Source organism: Pristis pectinata, chromosome 8 (assembly GCF_009764475.1).
Source record: "Pristis pectinata isolate sPriPec2 chromosome 8, sPriPec2.1.pri, whole genome shotgun sequence".
Taxonomy (NCBI): Eukaryota; Metazoa; Chordata; class Chondrichthyes; order Rhinopristiformes; family Pristidae; genus Pristis; species Pristis pectinata.
In genome coordinates, this window is record NC_067412.1 from 80221437 (window position 1) to 80236440 (window position 15004).

At 38.8% G+C, this 15004-nt stretch overlaps 1 protein-coding gene across 7 annotated transcripts in view; it reads left to right on the top strand.

Moving 5' to 3' along the window:
* tenm1 (teneurin transmembrane protein 1) overlaps window positions 1-15004 on the top strand; it is a 1611625-nt gene that overhangs the window by 613413 nt on the left and 983208 nt on the right. The window lies entirely within an intron of this gene.

The following is a 15004-nucleotide window of genomic DNA, read 5'->3' on the forward strand; positions in this document are numbered from 1 at the left end:
AATACAAGCAACAACTGTTAATTTATTTATGCTGACACTGGTTATCAGTTTAGCTTGAGCACAATCATTTGGGACTTGTTTTTTCTCTGATTTCTTTTTTATCATAGAAAAATTGTGTCACAAACCAGCAACAAAAGAAACACACTGAGCATGATTCAGTGTTAAAAACTATTTTATTAATCACTACTTATGATAATACGTAAAATAAAAGTAAAAATGTTAGTATGTTAGAATTCAAAAATGTTAAACCTCGAACGTTAACCCCAAAACTAAACTCTTCGTGTGTGTGTGTGACAAAGTCCAAAACTCCCAGTTCTGGAATGGTTCTTAAAGTTCAGTTCCGCAAGCCATAAGGTGAAACATGAGCAAGGGCTTCTTCAACAACCACCGTTGTCTGAAGATAAGATGTAGATGTAGAAAAACATAGAGAGAGTACATATGAAATCCAAATGTTCCACAATGGAACCCAAACGACACTTCAGTGTTTACTCGGTAGTGACTTCCTCACCCCGAAAGCATCCGAACCGTGGTCATCCACACACAAATACCTGTTTCCTTCTACAGGTCAGCAACAAAGTGAACTCCACCGGATTACTTCCAACTTCCATACATGGATTTCAGTGGCGAACACAGTTATTGTTTCTCATCCATCAATAGAGAAAACAAGCAGGCTGGTGTCTCTCTCCCTTCTCTCTCTCTCCTTCTTCTTCTTCTTCTGACTTCTTCAACAACGTCACTACGTCACTACGCCCCACACACATATACACACACACTCTCTATCTTAAAGGGACTTTCACTGAGTCCGTAACAATTGGGTATAGGTTAAGTGACATAATTCATAGATACACACCTTAAATGCAAAAACAAAATACTGCATATTCTGGGAATATGAAATGCAAACAGAAAATGTTTGAAATAGTTGTTCAGACAGCAACTGTGGAGTAAGGTACAGTCACCTTTCAGGTTCAGGACTCTTCATTAAAATTGTTTGGATGAAAGGTCATCAACTTGAAATAGTAACTTTATTTCTCCCTCCTCAGATCTTGCCTGACCTGCTGAATACTTCCAGCATGTTTTGCTTTTTATTTGTCCACTTGCAGTTTACAGGCTTGCAATCCTTCAGCAACAAATAGTACTGTTACTTCGTGGCAGTAAAACAGAAACAATTGCAGGAAAAGAGTGTGTACTAAAGACAATACTGTTTCAATATTTGAACCCATTTTACCTCAAGCTTCGAGTCATCTCACAGCACCATGGAAAGCCATTGTGCCACAGTGAAGGTATTTCTCTTTCTCAAGTCTTTCACAAACAAGTCTGTGTTAAGTGATCGGTGACTGGAAAACCTGCCCTACTGCAATCTGCCCTGAAAATGTCCTCTCATTACCTTGAATGGCAGGACTCTTGTCACTATTCTGCAGCCAAACATCCATCATACAGCCGTTAAGGAGCTTTGGGGATGACAGCGGATGGAATTCTTAGAGCCTCGGTGGGAAAACATATGCCTGTATCAGAATTTGGCATCCATTGGGCAGAGGTAGCAGACACAGAAAGTTGTTACAACAGGAGTTTTGCATGTTCAATATTCAATGGCTGTAATCACTGTTCTCCCTCTCCCCCCTCCCCCTCCCCCTCTCTCCCCGCCTCCCATCTCTACCCTCCCCCCTCTTTCCCCTCCCCCCTCTCTCCCCCTCCCCCTCTCCCCCTCCCCTCTCCTCTCTCTCCCCTCCCCTCCCCCCTCCGCCACCCCATCCCCCCTCCCATCCCCTCCCCATCCCCCCTCCGCCACCCCTATCCCCCTCCCCCCTCTCCCCCCTTCCCCCACTCCCCCCTCTCCACCTCTCCCCCTCTCCCCCTCCCTCCCTCTTCTCCCCCCCCTCTCTCTCTCTCAACATGAACCAATTGGATTTTTAGGAGAAATTGATAGTTATAAATGGCCACAATTATATAGTTTACAGTGTTTCTTTCATTCCTTGTATATTAAACTGATGATTTCCAATTCCCAGTACAGCCATAGTAAGATCTGAACGTATCTTGACATTATTTGTGCAGGCCTCTGAATTATGAGAGCAGTAATGCCCTCAGTAAGTGAGCATACCCCTAATCTGAGGGAGAGCAGATTACAGGAATGTATGGAAACCACCCCATTCATACTTTTCTTCCAAGATCATTACAGAGAAGAAACAATGAAACCCAGTTTTAATAGCTGCATCCCAGAGATAAGGCAGATTCAACTGTGGTAGAGGTGATGGCATTACTCAGAGATAGACTTCAGTACCTCAGTGCATTGTGAGCTATACACAATTTGCACTGTTCAACATGTATTGAAGTATTTTAGTGAAGTCATCCATTGTCCAAACCTGACTGTCCCTGTGTGTAAATAACATTTGCCTCTGAAAGCTGAAAGTGGAAGTAATTTTTGATGACATCCATTGTAGGGCTGGGATTCATTCTTTGGTCAGCTGTGATCTTATCTATTATCTGTTGCTCTCCTTACTTCTGGATACTCATACATAACCCAATGTTAACTCCTGTCAGTCATGCTCAAAGATTGTGCAATGTCAATTTATTTTGGTTCTAAGATGGATAAGCATGAGTCATGTTAAATGCAACTCCTCTATAACCAGCAGATCCAGAAATTTGGCAGGACATAAATGAAGAAGATAGAGAAAATGTTTGGCAGCTCGAGCAAAAGTAAATCATTGCAAATGCATGATTGCAGGATGTGTTGCAGATTGTGGTGAGTAATTGAATGCCAGGAAAGATGAATGGTAGGAGAAATAGATTCCCTGTGGTACCTTTCCTCCCACATTTGGCATGTACAACTGTTCTTTTTTACACAACTTCTCATGATATACTCTGCAGCCTCTTAAATGGATGTCAGCATTAGGGTGCTGGAAGGATGTCGAAAGCTTAGGTGGCTTCTCTCCTTGTTATTTTCAATACCTTTACCCTGAAAGAAGAAGTGGAGAGTGTCCATGATGCCATTCAGACTGCATGTGTGTAATGGGTTGTTGGTTTGTCTGTGCAATGAAGTGACTGTGGCTGGGATTAGAAAAGGCAGGAAGAGGCGATGCTGTAAAGGATATTGCAATAATTGACAGAGAGATGTCTGAAGAGGAGAGGACAAAATTAAACTTAATAATAGTGGTAAAGTACTTTAGAACTATGCTAGTTATGAATGAAGCCTTACCAAGCAAGCTGAGTTAGCATTATGTTTCACTTCAATTCAATCACATATTTTGGAACTGTGTTTTCTTTTGCTTTTTTAGGTTTATTGTTTTCTTTAATTTGACATATTTTAGATTACTTTTGTAACGTTTTTTAACCTTCCTGCATGTTATCGAACTTGATTTAAATATCTTATTGTGTACAAGGAATTTTAGACTATCTCTTGCCATTTGGGTGTATGGAGAAGAGGAGGAGATGCAGGGATATGATCACAGAGAAGGTTGCTTGTTTCTGAGGTGGCCAATGTGGATTAACAAGGAGCACTAGTTAACCCCACAAACCCCACAATGTGCCTCTTTGTGATCATGGCTGTGATTTAACTCCATTCACTGCTTCTGTCAGATGTTCTTCAATAGTTTTGGATAGCAAACATTCATCAATCTCAGATTTAATATTAATGATTGGTTGAACCTCAATGGTCATAGAGTAGTAGAATTAGACTCTATGAGTTTGGTAACAAGTGATTCTCAGCCAATTGTTAATACTCAACATCAGCCCAGATGAAGGGTCCTGACACAGAAAGCCCATTGTCAAACATAATCTGCTTTTAAGACCAGAACTATAGTGGGAAGTTCCTTCCCAAGGGTATACTGTCAATGGTTGTCACTGATGTTGGAAATAAATCTGGGTTGTTGTCAGGTACTCTCAAAGATTTGGAATGTCCAAGGAGCTCAATATTTTTGAACAAACACTTGAGCGAGTTGTACACACAAATTTGGGTGAACTTGTGCTGCCTTCATAAGAACAATTTTGTTTTGCCTACATCTGATGCCTCATCTCAGCCTTATGATTGATTCTCTCCATTGCAAAGTAGTGGAATTCCTACTTTACAATACCTTTCCACCTGTAGTGGTTGAAAGCAGATGATTCCTAAGTTATCCATCAATGCACAGCTGATGATTGTTTTTCTTGTAGTCATCAACAGAACAGAGGTTGCAGTGTCTAAATTGCTGTTTGCCAGAGACCAGTCCTTGGCAGATTCAGCCATCACTCACCAAGTATTATATTCTAACAAATGGATACATCTCTGTTCTGAAGCTTAAAACCATTGGGTTATCTTGGCTCATTTCCAGAACAATGAAGTTGGAGATTTTGAAATATCATGTGTACAGATGCCTCTGGAGACAGTGAAAATGTTCATCTTCTTTCTTTCTTGGCATAACCAATCTGCATTTCACAGCCATGTGATAGTAGCTTGAGTATTTAAATGATATAGATAGACATCTTTGTTGGCAGACTACATCTTACATTTTCTCAAACACATTTTTGAAGCTTGGTATCTGCATTCTTTGATTTTATGATGCAATTATCCATGTTGACTTCCAAGCTAAAATATCATAAGACATTGGAGAGCAAATTACTAAATTTTCCAACAACGTGTTGTTTCTCATTACTTTTTAATTTATGTATTTATATTGTAAAGAATTGCATCCAGATTTGCTGAATCTGTTTCTCAACAAAGGACGCAGATTGGGCCAAAATAGAGGAAACAACTCTTTTGGGAAAAACCTATGACCTTTGTTATTGAGTCAGAAAAAAAAAACAAAAGCACACCATGCAAAGCTCCTGAATGAGATCACAGGATCACAGGACAAGGGAGCAGAAGCAGGCCATTCAGCCCATCGAGTCTGCTCCAAGGAAAGGGAAATAGAAATGAGAAATGGGGAATGGGGGAAGAAGAAAAAAAAAAACTATTCTAATCCCAATTTCCGGCCTTATCCCCATATCCCTTGATATCCTGACTATTTAGATATCTATCTATCTCCTCCTTGAACACCTCCACTGCTGTACGTGGCAAGGAGTTCCATAAATTCACCACCCTCTGGCTAAAGAAATTTTTTCTCATCTCTGTTTTGAAATTGTACCCTCTGATTCTAAGATTGTGCCCTCTGGTCCTGGACTCACCCACCAAGGGAAACAGCCTAGCCACATTTACTCTGTCCTTTCCTATCAATATTTTAAATGTCGCTATGAGGTCCCCTCTCATTCTTCTGTACTCCAGTGAGTACAGTCCAAGAGCCGACAAACGCTCCTCATACTTAAGCCCTTTCATTCCTGGAATCATCCTCGTAAATCTCCTCTGAACCCTCTCCAACGTCAACACATCCCTTCTAAGATGTGGAGCCCAAAACTGCGCACAATATTCCAAATGAGGCCTCACTAGTGCCCCGTAGAGCCTCATCAACACTTCCTTACTTTAATACACTATACCTCTCGAAATGAATGCCAACATAGCATTCGCTTTCTTTACCACCGATCTGACCTGGTGGTTAACCTTTAAGGTATCCTGCACGAGTACCCCCAAGTCCCTTTGTACTTCTGTGCTTTGGATTTTCTCTCCTCCTAGATAATAATCTGCCCGCTTATTTCTGATGCTAAATAAAGGGTCTGCACTGACACACTTTTCACACTTCTCAATGGTCAGCATCATGTTAAATAAACCTTCTCACTTGAAGTGGTTTTGTTTCCTCCCATATCCCAAAGGCATACTGGCTGATACATTAATTAGACACTGTCAATGGCCCCTAATGTGTTGGTAAATGGTAGATCTTGGAGTGGAGGGAGTTGGAATTGATAGGAACATTGAAAGAACAGGTTACAGGGAGATTATTGGGCATAGACTCAATGGGCTGAATGAGAGTCAGTATAACATCCTTCTGAGTATGGCACATAGAATAAAGTTTTATTACACTAAATGTTGTGTTGTGTTGTGTTATACTAAGCATTGTGGATAGTGTAGAAAGTTGCTGTAGATTACAAGACATTGGTAGGATGCAGACCTGGGCTGAGAAGTGGCAGATGGAATTCAACCCGGATAAGTGTGAAGTGACACACTTTGGAAGATCAAATTTGAAGGCAGAATACAGGGTTAATGACAGGACTCTTAGCAGTGTGAGGAACAGAAGGATCTTGGGGTCCACGGCCATAGATCCCTCAAGGGGTTTACCGCGCAGGTCAATAGGGTTGTTAAGAAGGTGTATGGTGTGTTGGCCTTCATTAGTAGGGGTATTGAGTTCAAGGGCCACGAGGTAATGTTGCAGATCTATAGAACTCTGGTTAGACCACACTTGGAATATTGTGTTCAGTTCTCATCTGCTCATTATAGGAAATATATGGAAGTTTTGGAGAGGTTGCAGTGGAGATTTACCAGGACGCTGCCTGGATTGGAGAGCATGTATTATGAGGATAGATTGAGTGAGCTAGGGCTTTTCTCTTTGAAGAGAAGGAGGATGAGAGGTGACTTGATAGAGGTGTACAAGATGATAAGAGGCATAGATTGATTGGACAATCAGAGACTTTTTCCCAGAGTGAAAATGGCCAACACGAGGGGGCATAATTTTAAGGTGATTAGAGAAAGGTATAAGTGGGATGTCAGAGGTAAGTTTTTTACACAGAGAGTGGTGGGTGCGTGGAATGCACTGCTAGCAGAGGATGTGGGGGCAGATACATTAGGGACATTTAAGAGACTGTTAGATAGCCACATGAATGATAGAGAAATGGAAGGCTATGTGGGAGGGAAGGATTAGATAGATCTTTGAGCAGGATAAAATGTAGGCACAACACAGTGGACCAAAGGGCCTGTACTGTGCTGTAATGTTCTACGTCTTATGTACTTGTAGTGACAGATCAGTCTCACTAATGTGCTCCATCACTGAAGTATTTAAGTGAAGAGTAAGCTAATTTTATTGCAACATAAATGAATTTCAGAAGGCCTTTCAAATTCATTTAAATGCTTTCATGATCTTGGAAAGAGAGAGACAGAGAAAGAGAGAAACCAAGTGAGAGAGACCTGAAGTGTTCTGAGATAACTCCATATCAATGAACATATGCAATTGGGACTGCAGCAAGTGAAAAGGCAAAAATTAGTGCAAAGAAGAAATAATCTGAGAGATGTCAGTCCTCAGTCTTCACGTACTTCTGTTTCATTGGGATTTTAAAAATACTGTTATTAACTTGTTAGATTCTTAAATGGACTTCATAAAATTGAACTATTGTGGCTTTAATATCTATGAAGCTACTGCTTCAAGCAGAACTCAATAAACAGTTTTAATGAAACGTAGGATCCACTTTTTGCTTGCTTCTTATTCCGTCTTTTGGTCTGAACAAGGAGGTGAAAAGGATTTTTTTTTGCAATTTTTTTTCTAATTTTGCATATGCAGCCCTCTAATGTAATTAGAACAAGCATAATGCAAATTTTCTATAAGCCAATTAAACTGTTTCATCAGTATTCCGGTTAGATGTACTCAATTCTGACTTTTGTTATTCTTTTGTTATGTGATTTGATACTTTGTCCAGATGCGAGAATAATTAGTAATGATCTTTACTTCCGTGCATCACAGATTGCAATGTAATTGCTTTAATACAAATTAATTTCAATTTAACTAACAATCGATTAAGTGTTCATCAGGGCATGATCAGGATGATAACAAACTTTGTAACTATCAATAGAAAAATAAAATAGCATTTTAACGTGCAATAAATCCTGGGTCTCTTGTCAAGCAGAACAAATAATATTGTTCTAAGTAGGTAAACATTTGTGCATGTTTTGTTTAAATTTTGAGGCGTAATCATGTTAAGCATGATATGAAAATCAACAGAATACCATTTCAATAAAGATATTAGCCCATTTCGGCCTGCCAGTGGGTTTCCAACATGAAATCATGCTCTAAATTGATTTCCTGTCCATCCATGGAAAGTAAGTTATGAACAAGGTATAAGAAGGCAAATGGGTATAGAGCAATTAAACAAATAGGCAAAGATCTAACAAATGGAGTATAATATGGAAAATGTGAAATAGTCCATCTTGGCAAAACATAGCTTATATATATCCAAACAATGAGTGATTGCAACTAGCTGACAAAATGTTGGTGTTTATTGTAAAGGAAGTTGACTACAACAGTGTGCTACACTAATATTTTCCTTATTTAAACATGAGTATTAATGCATTGTAAGCAGCTCAGAGAAAGTTTACTGGTCTGATGCCTGGACTGTTTGTCTTATAAGATAAGATTAGTCATCCTTTACCTGTATCTGCTGGAATTTAGAAAAGTGAGTGGAGATTTCATTAAAGATCATGATGTGTCTTCACAGAATGAACATGGAGTGGATGTTTCCTCATGCATAAGATTCTAGAATAAATGGTCTCCCATTTAAGACAGAAATTACACAAATTCTTTTCTCTATGAGGATCATGAGACTTTGGAATTCTCTTCCTCAAATGGCAATCTGAATGTATTTGAAGGCAATGTGACAAAAAGTTCCAGTAGGTTGACAGGAATACCAAGTTGAAGTTCCAATATTTACTTAATCGTACTTGAATGGCAGACCAGGTTTGAAAGACCAAGTATCTCATTCCCACTCCTAATTTGAATGTTTGTATATTCATAGATCTCAGTTTTAATGGTTGTGCATCAATTAAGTTCTATTGGACAACTTCTCAACTATTCTAAGTATTAACAACACTTCAATGGCAGTATTAGCTGTTCAGCTATCCTAAGGGTAAGGTGGGGTTAGATGGGGTTGCAATGGCGGTGTAAATTCCATCAGGTTTAGTTCTTATATTTGAGGCTAATTATACAGATTCACGGTTTATCAAATGTAAATAACTTTTTTAAAAATAATCTAGTCTATAAATGACAGGAAGATGATGATGCAATTACCCAAAAGCACAATATCTGTCGTGTGCAATTGCAAGTTCAATGAGAACTATGTTTAAATCTTGCAGCATATGTGTGATTTCACAAGAGGGTGCCATTTCTACGATGCATTTCCAACTTTTTTTAACTGAATTGCTGTTATATGTATTGATAAAGTGATATCTTGCTTTGTTTCAACTTTAATTTTGCTCAGTGTCACAGGTTTGGGCACTGTGATCACATTCACATAATCGATTAACTGCTTTTTGACCTCCGGAGTCCATTGTATGCACTGCCTAAGTGGTCCCTACAAATGAAGGGCTGTTGAAACTTTGAAGAGTATCATTGTCTCCTGAGATTACATGGAATGTCATGTTGACACTCTTGTACTTGAATGTCATTTGTAGTGAAAATGTTCTCAGAACAATTAAAAGTCCAATACCACCGTAAGGAAGTATCGGGGAATTTTGGTCATTCTACATCAAATGCTCTGTATTCTGAGAGTGACAAGGATGTTGGTAACTCAGGGAGTTTGGACAATTTGATGTCCTTTGCAAGGGTTTTCTGTCAAAGTTGCTTTGATATGCATCCCTCAATGATCTCAGCTCTCCCTCAAGATCAGAGATTCATATTTTGCAGCAAGTTGTCTCAAACATATTCAACATTGTTTTCTTCTGCTTCTTGCAATATGTAATAAAACAGAATTTACCACATATGCCATATTCAGCTTTGGTGCTGCTTTCCCCCTTGTAATCATCAGTTGTAGGTGACAAAGTTTCATAAATATTCTATGATTCTTTGCCACTGTAATGCAATGGGGTGCTTTTTTTTCACATGTCATCTGTGAATCCCAATCCTATTATTGCCCTTTTAAACGAGCAAAGCCATTTTGACTAACAGGAATGGACCAAAGGTGACTCAGAATGACATATCAAATAGACATCAGACATGGCTGTAACCATTTTTACAGTATACAAACAAAGCATGTATGCATTGAACATTCCAAGCATTACCGCATATTCAAATATTTTTTTCAATGTGTGATGGCTTCTATAGATGTTGTATAACTAAATTAAATGTGAAAATTTATTGTCTCTTTGGCAGCTACAGGATTAACTGACAGGCTGCGTCAGTTTTGAAACATGTCAGCTTTCATAGCATTGCAAGAAATACCAAAGAATTGTTTTGTTTAAATTGACAGCAAAAAATCATTTTGGTAGACTGGGTCAGTATTGAAACATGTCAGCTGCAATGGTATTGCAAGAAATCTCACATAATAATTATTTAAAAAATCATAATTTTCAGTGATACACACCTTCATAAACTGCTCAAACTGATAGCAACTATATTGCCAAGTTGTTTATCCTTGTTGCCAGTGTAAACTCCAGCTGTTTTACTCCAACTGCCTTGGCCACCTTTGTGTGATTAATTGTGTGATTTCTGAATGGTCTATGAACCTATGAATGCTACCTCGTTAATTTTTTTTGGCTCTATTTATTTATTTTGCATTTTATAGCAGTTTTATGTCCTTGCATTGTACTGCTGCTGCAAAACAACAAACTTCATGTCATATAAGTCAGTGATAATAAATCTGATTCTAATCTTCTGAAATTATATCGACTCACCATTGTACACAATATTAAAAAATGACTCCTTTCTTTATTGCCACTTCAGAGATATTAAGCGTGCTCAGAACTATATAGAGTTTTAAAAAGGAAATGCACAGTGCCCTTATAAAGGGAAATTTGGTGACATAACAATGGCATAACAAAACTATCGGATTCTACAGTTCAAATCTGGGCCATTTGTGAGAGACCTGGAGATGTGAGATTACCTATTTGGACCCTGTATTCCCCTGATCCTCTTCGTTGCTGGGTAGTCCTGGCAAAAATACTCCCATGCCTCCCATGAAGAGTATCTGTTAAATATTGTATTGGCTAACCATGCAAGTCACTGGCAGTTGTCACAAAAGATACCACTGGCTTTGAGCAGGAGCATTGCTGCCAGTTGAGGAAACCAGTTAAATTCAATGGCAGAGAATCCTCTTTGCAAGGGAATCCTACTGATCTAATCAAAGCTGATTCAACCAAAGGCAACAGTTGAGGTTTCCCAGAAAACTTCCCTTCCAGTGACAAAGAAAAAAGAAATTCAGCCACTCTCCTGTTCCTTCATGGTAACGTAGCTGAAAGATTTACCTCAGTAGGTCTGACAGGACAGGACGGTTTAAATGTGTTATAGTTCACCTTTTTCATTAGCCTTTTGCCAGCCCAAGATTAATAAACAAGAGATTCAAATATTCCAATTAAACCCTACTTCTGTGATATCCTAGATTATTAAACCAGGAGGGGAAATAAAAAAAAAATATTTGCAAAAATAGTTACCATTTGAGTGTTTCAGCACCACTCCACCCCAAGATAAACATGGTTACCAAATCCAGAGTACTCGGAACTCAGGCTTTCTTTCTGTAAACATTCTGTAGTTCTTTAAATTTTGTCTGCTATTTTCCTTGGAATGTTGATCCCTGTATAGTGCAGCAGATGTTTCCAAGGTGCATCAGAATTAAACCCAAAAGAATAGGACACCCTCCAAAAAAAAAGGATCAAATGTTATGTATGCCTTTCTTCTTTGCATGCATAAGAATCTGGGGAAGAAACAGAATAAAATACGCTATAAAACAGCTTTACTCTATGACAATCTGCTGAAGTACACCTTGTTTATAGGGTACAACTTCTTAATAATGTAGCAATTCTGTTAGCTCAATAAATTTGTTACGGTGATTAGGAACATGAACAAAACTTCTTACCACTGTTTTAATCATCCAAGTTCAAACCTTAGCATAGTGATATGCAACAATGGTAAATTTATGACTGAAGTAATGATTGCAACCGGCAAAAGTAACACTGTTCACAAAGCTGCAACTTTCTAATCTTATTGGATAATAATAGACTTTGTAATGATTGGATTTTTCAGTATAATTGCATTTGTGTTGTAAGAGGGTGGATAACTACAACATTCCACACTGAAGATCAGATATAAAGTCAATTTAAATGGCTTGTCACTCCTTGTCATTCTGTCAATTAATGTAATTAATCAGGTCCCCATTTTGAATTCAGTGTTTGAAAAAAAAAGAAATCTTGCCTTATTACTTAAATAAGTCATCTAAATTATTTACAGGACTGAACTCAGCACATTGGATACAGCATCCATAATGTGTACAGAAAGATTAGGCAGACTGCTGGGAGAATTAATGAACTTTCCAAGATTCAGCCCAGCTTGGGCATTTTATGATGTCTTTGAACTTTATAACCATGATGTAAAAATTGAAGTTTGCTTGGTGTCTAATGTAAGTGAGAAATATGTTGTAATTAGGATCATTAGTGGGTGAAGAGTGCAGTAAAATCAGGGAGTTCACTGATAACCACAATCAAATTGTAGTTGAGCTACATCATCAAAAGATTATGAGGAGCCATCTTATCAGTATTCAACAGGCTGCCAGCTTGATTTGTATGTTTAAAACCGGAGAAACTTGGGGATGTTTACAGTGAAATCATGAATGCTAACAATATCACTCTAAATATCAGGGATAATTTTCTCTCCTAATTTTGTGTGCAGTTGATGCTTTTCCCCCCACTTGTTAAGTCTCCTCCAAAGGTGGCAACATAGGCGTGGTATGGAAAATATATAAATTAACTGAGAAATAAGAGGGATATCCATTTGGAATTATGAGAATATTATTCTGAAAAGCTAACATATAAATCTGAAGTATACACATTAGATGCTGGAAGCACTTGGCAAATCGAGAAACATCTGTGAAAAGAGAAATGGTGGTAATGTTTCAGCTCAAAGACACTGAGAAGTGGGAAAGAGAGAAAGCAAGTTAGTCTTAAGTTGCAGAGAGAGTGGAGAGTGACAGGACCAGGTTGATGATTGTGTGAGGCCAGGGCTGCCATGAGGATTAGCTGTAGATGAAGTTACCTGGTTGATATTTTAATGGGTGGTTGGAGAGAGAGAGAGAGAGAGAACATGAACAAAGGAATATAATAGCTGTAATTTTTATATCATCAACTTATTGATATAGCTTACCTCAGTCAGAATTGATTTTAAAATCAAACCCCTATTATTTTTCTCAGAATTAAAACCTTATGAATTATTCAATTCTTTTAAATTAAGATTATGATAGTTCTATGGTGTATGCCATTATTAAGTGGTAATTTAATATATTCCATTCAGAAGCATCTAAATCCTTGGTTGGTGGATCTCAGTTCATCAGAGCAGGTGTTTGCCAAATGCCTGAACCATTTTTGATAAACATATATGAAAACAAAAAAAATAATCATCCAAGTAAACTGAATTGATATAATTAAGGTTCATCAAAAAACACAAGTATTGAACACCTCAGATCTTAAGATCGTGTGCAATAGAAATATGAAAACCTGTGGACACATCAGTTCCCATTGATGATCCAGTGTCATGATTTTTTTTAAAAAGTCATCCTTTTCTGCAGAATTTTGATTGGAATTGTCTACAATTGAATGTTACAACTGTAAAATTTTAGACTTAGGCTTGAAAATTCACTAAAGGTTAGAAAGTGAGCTTGCAGCATTCATTCGTACGACATGTACATAGCCAGCAAAGTCCATTCAGTTTCATGCAACAATTGCAAAACATTGTTTCTACCCTAAGACAAGTTAATAACTCTGTAGCATTCCAAAACTAAAGGTATTTCATTATGCATGATGAATTTATGCAAAGGTCCAAATTAAAGGTGGTTCTATTAGAGTTTTTGCCTCACAGCTCCTGTGACCCAGTTTCAATCTAATCTCTTGTGCTGTCTGTGTGGAGTTTGCACATTTTTCCTATAACTGCATGGGTTTTCTTCAGGTGCACCACATTCCTCCCTCATCCCAAAATGTATGGGTTTGTAGATGAATTGGTCACTATAAACTGTACCTGTGTGTAGAAATAGGGGAGAGGAGTTTTTGGGAACGTAGGAAGAATAAAATAGGTTAGGGTAGGGTTTGTGTAAAAATGGTCAACACGGTCCTGGTGAGCCAAGGGGACCATTTCCATGCTGTATGACTCCAGGACTCCAGGTGTTCTGGAAACATTGAATGGCTGAGTGGAAGGTGGGTCTCAGGAGTCTCCTTCATTGGCATCGTATTAGTTTATTATTGTCACATTTACTGAGATGCAGTGAAAAGCTTTGTTTGTGTGCCATCCAGACAGATCATTCTACTGAGGTAGTACAAAAGGAAAACAAAGTGCAGAATATAGTTTTATATTTACAGAGAAAGTGCAGTGTAGGTAGACAAATAAAGCGTAAAGGCCACAACGAGGTAGACTGAGAGATCAAGAGTTCATCATTTAGCGTATGAGAGTCTGACAACAGTGGGATAACAGCTGTCCTAACACTCCTGATTTACACTGTCATTTGCTGAGCATTGTTGAGATGGCGATGGGTCTGGGGGCTTTTGTTCAGAAGAGGCTTCATGGGATGAAGTCCTGCAATGCAGGCATGATGCTGAAGTTGTCAGTTGAAAGAGGTAGAGTACAGACAGTTCCTTTCTCTAAAAGCCTCTGGAGAACATCTGCCCAGTTGAATAAGTAAAAGCTGACACTGAACTAAACTACTGACTTTCAAGGACAAAAAACACACTCATCATTAAAACAAATGATGAGTGTGGGTTTGTTGTACTTACTTACCTAACATGTTACAAAAAAGTTCAGTCTGCTGTGTGAATTTTTAATAATGTGGTAAGACTTAATTACTGCTGTACAATTTCCCTGAACCTGATAATTTAATTTTACAAGTCTTGAGTCACAGTTTTCTAAGATATTATTCTTGAAGAATTAGTAGAGTTACTTTACTTTTTTCCATCTGTCCCTTTTACTTATCTTTCCCTCCCCCTCCCCCTCTCTCCCTCTCCCCTCCCTCTCCCCTCCCTCTCCCCTCCCCCTCCCCCTCCCCGTCCCTCTCCTCCTCCCTCTCCTCCCCTTCTCCTCCTCCACCCTCCCCTTCTCCCCTTCCCCCTCTCCCCTCCTCCTCTCCCTCTCCCCTCCTTCCTTTCCCCCTCCCTCACCCCTCTCCTCCCTCACCCCTCCCCCTCTCCACACTCCCCCTCCCTCTCCTCCCCGATCCC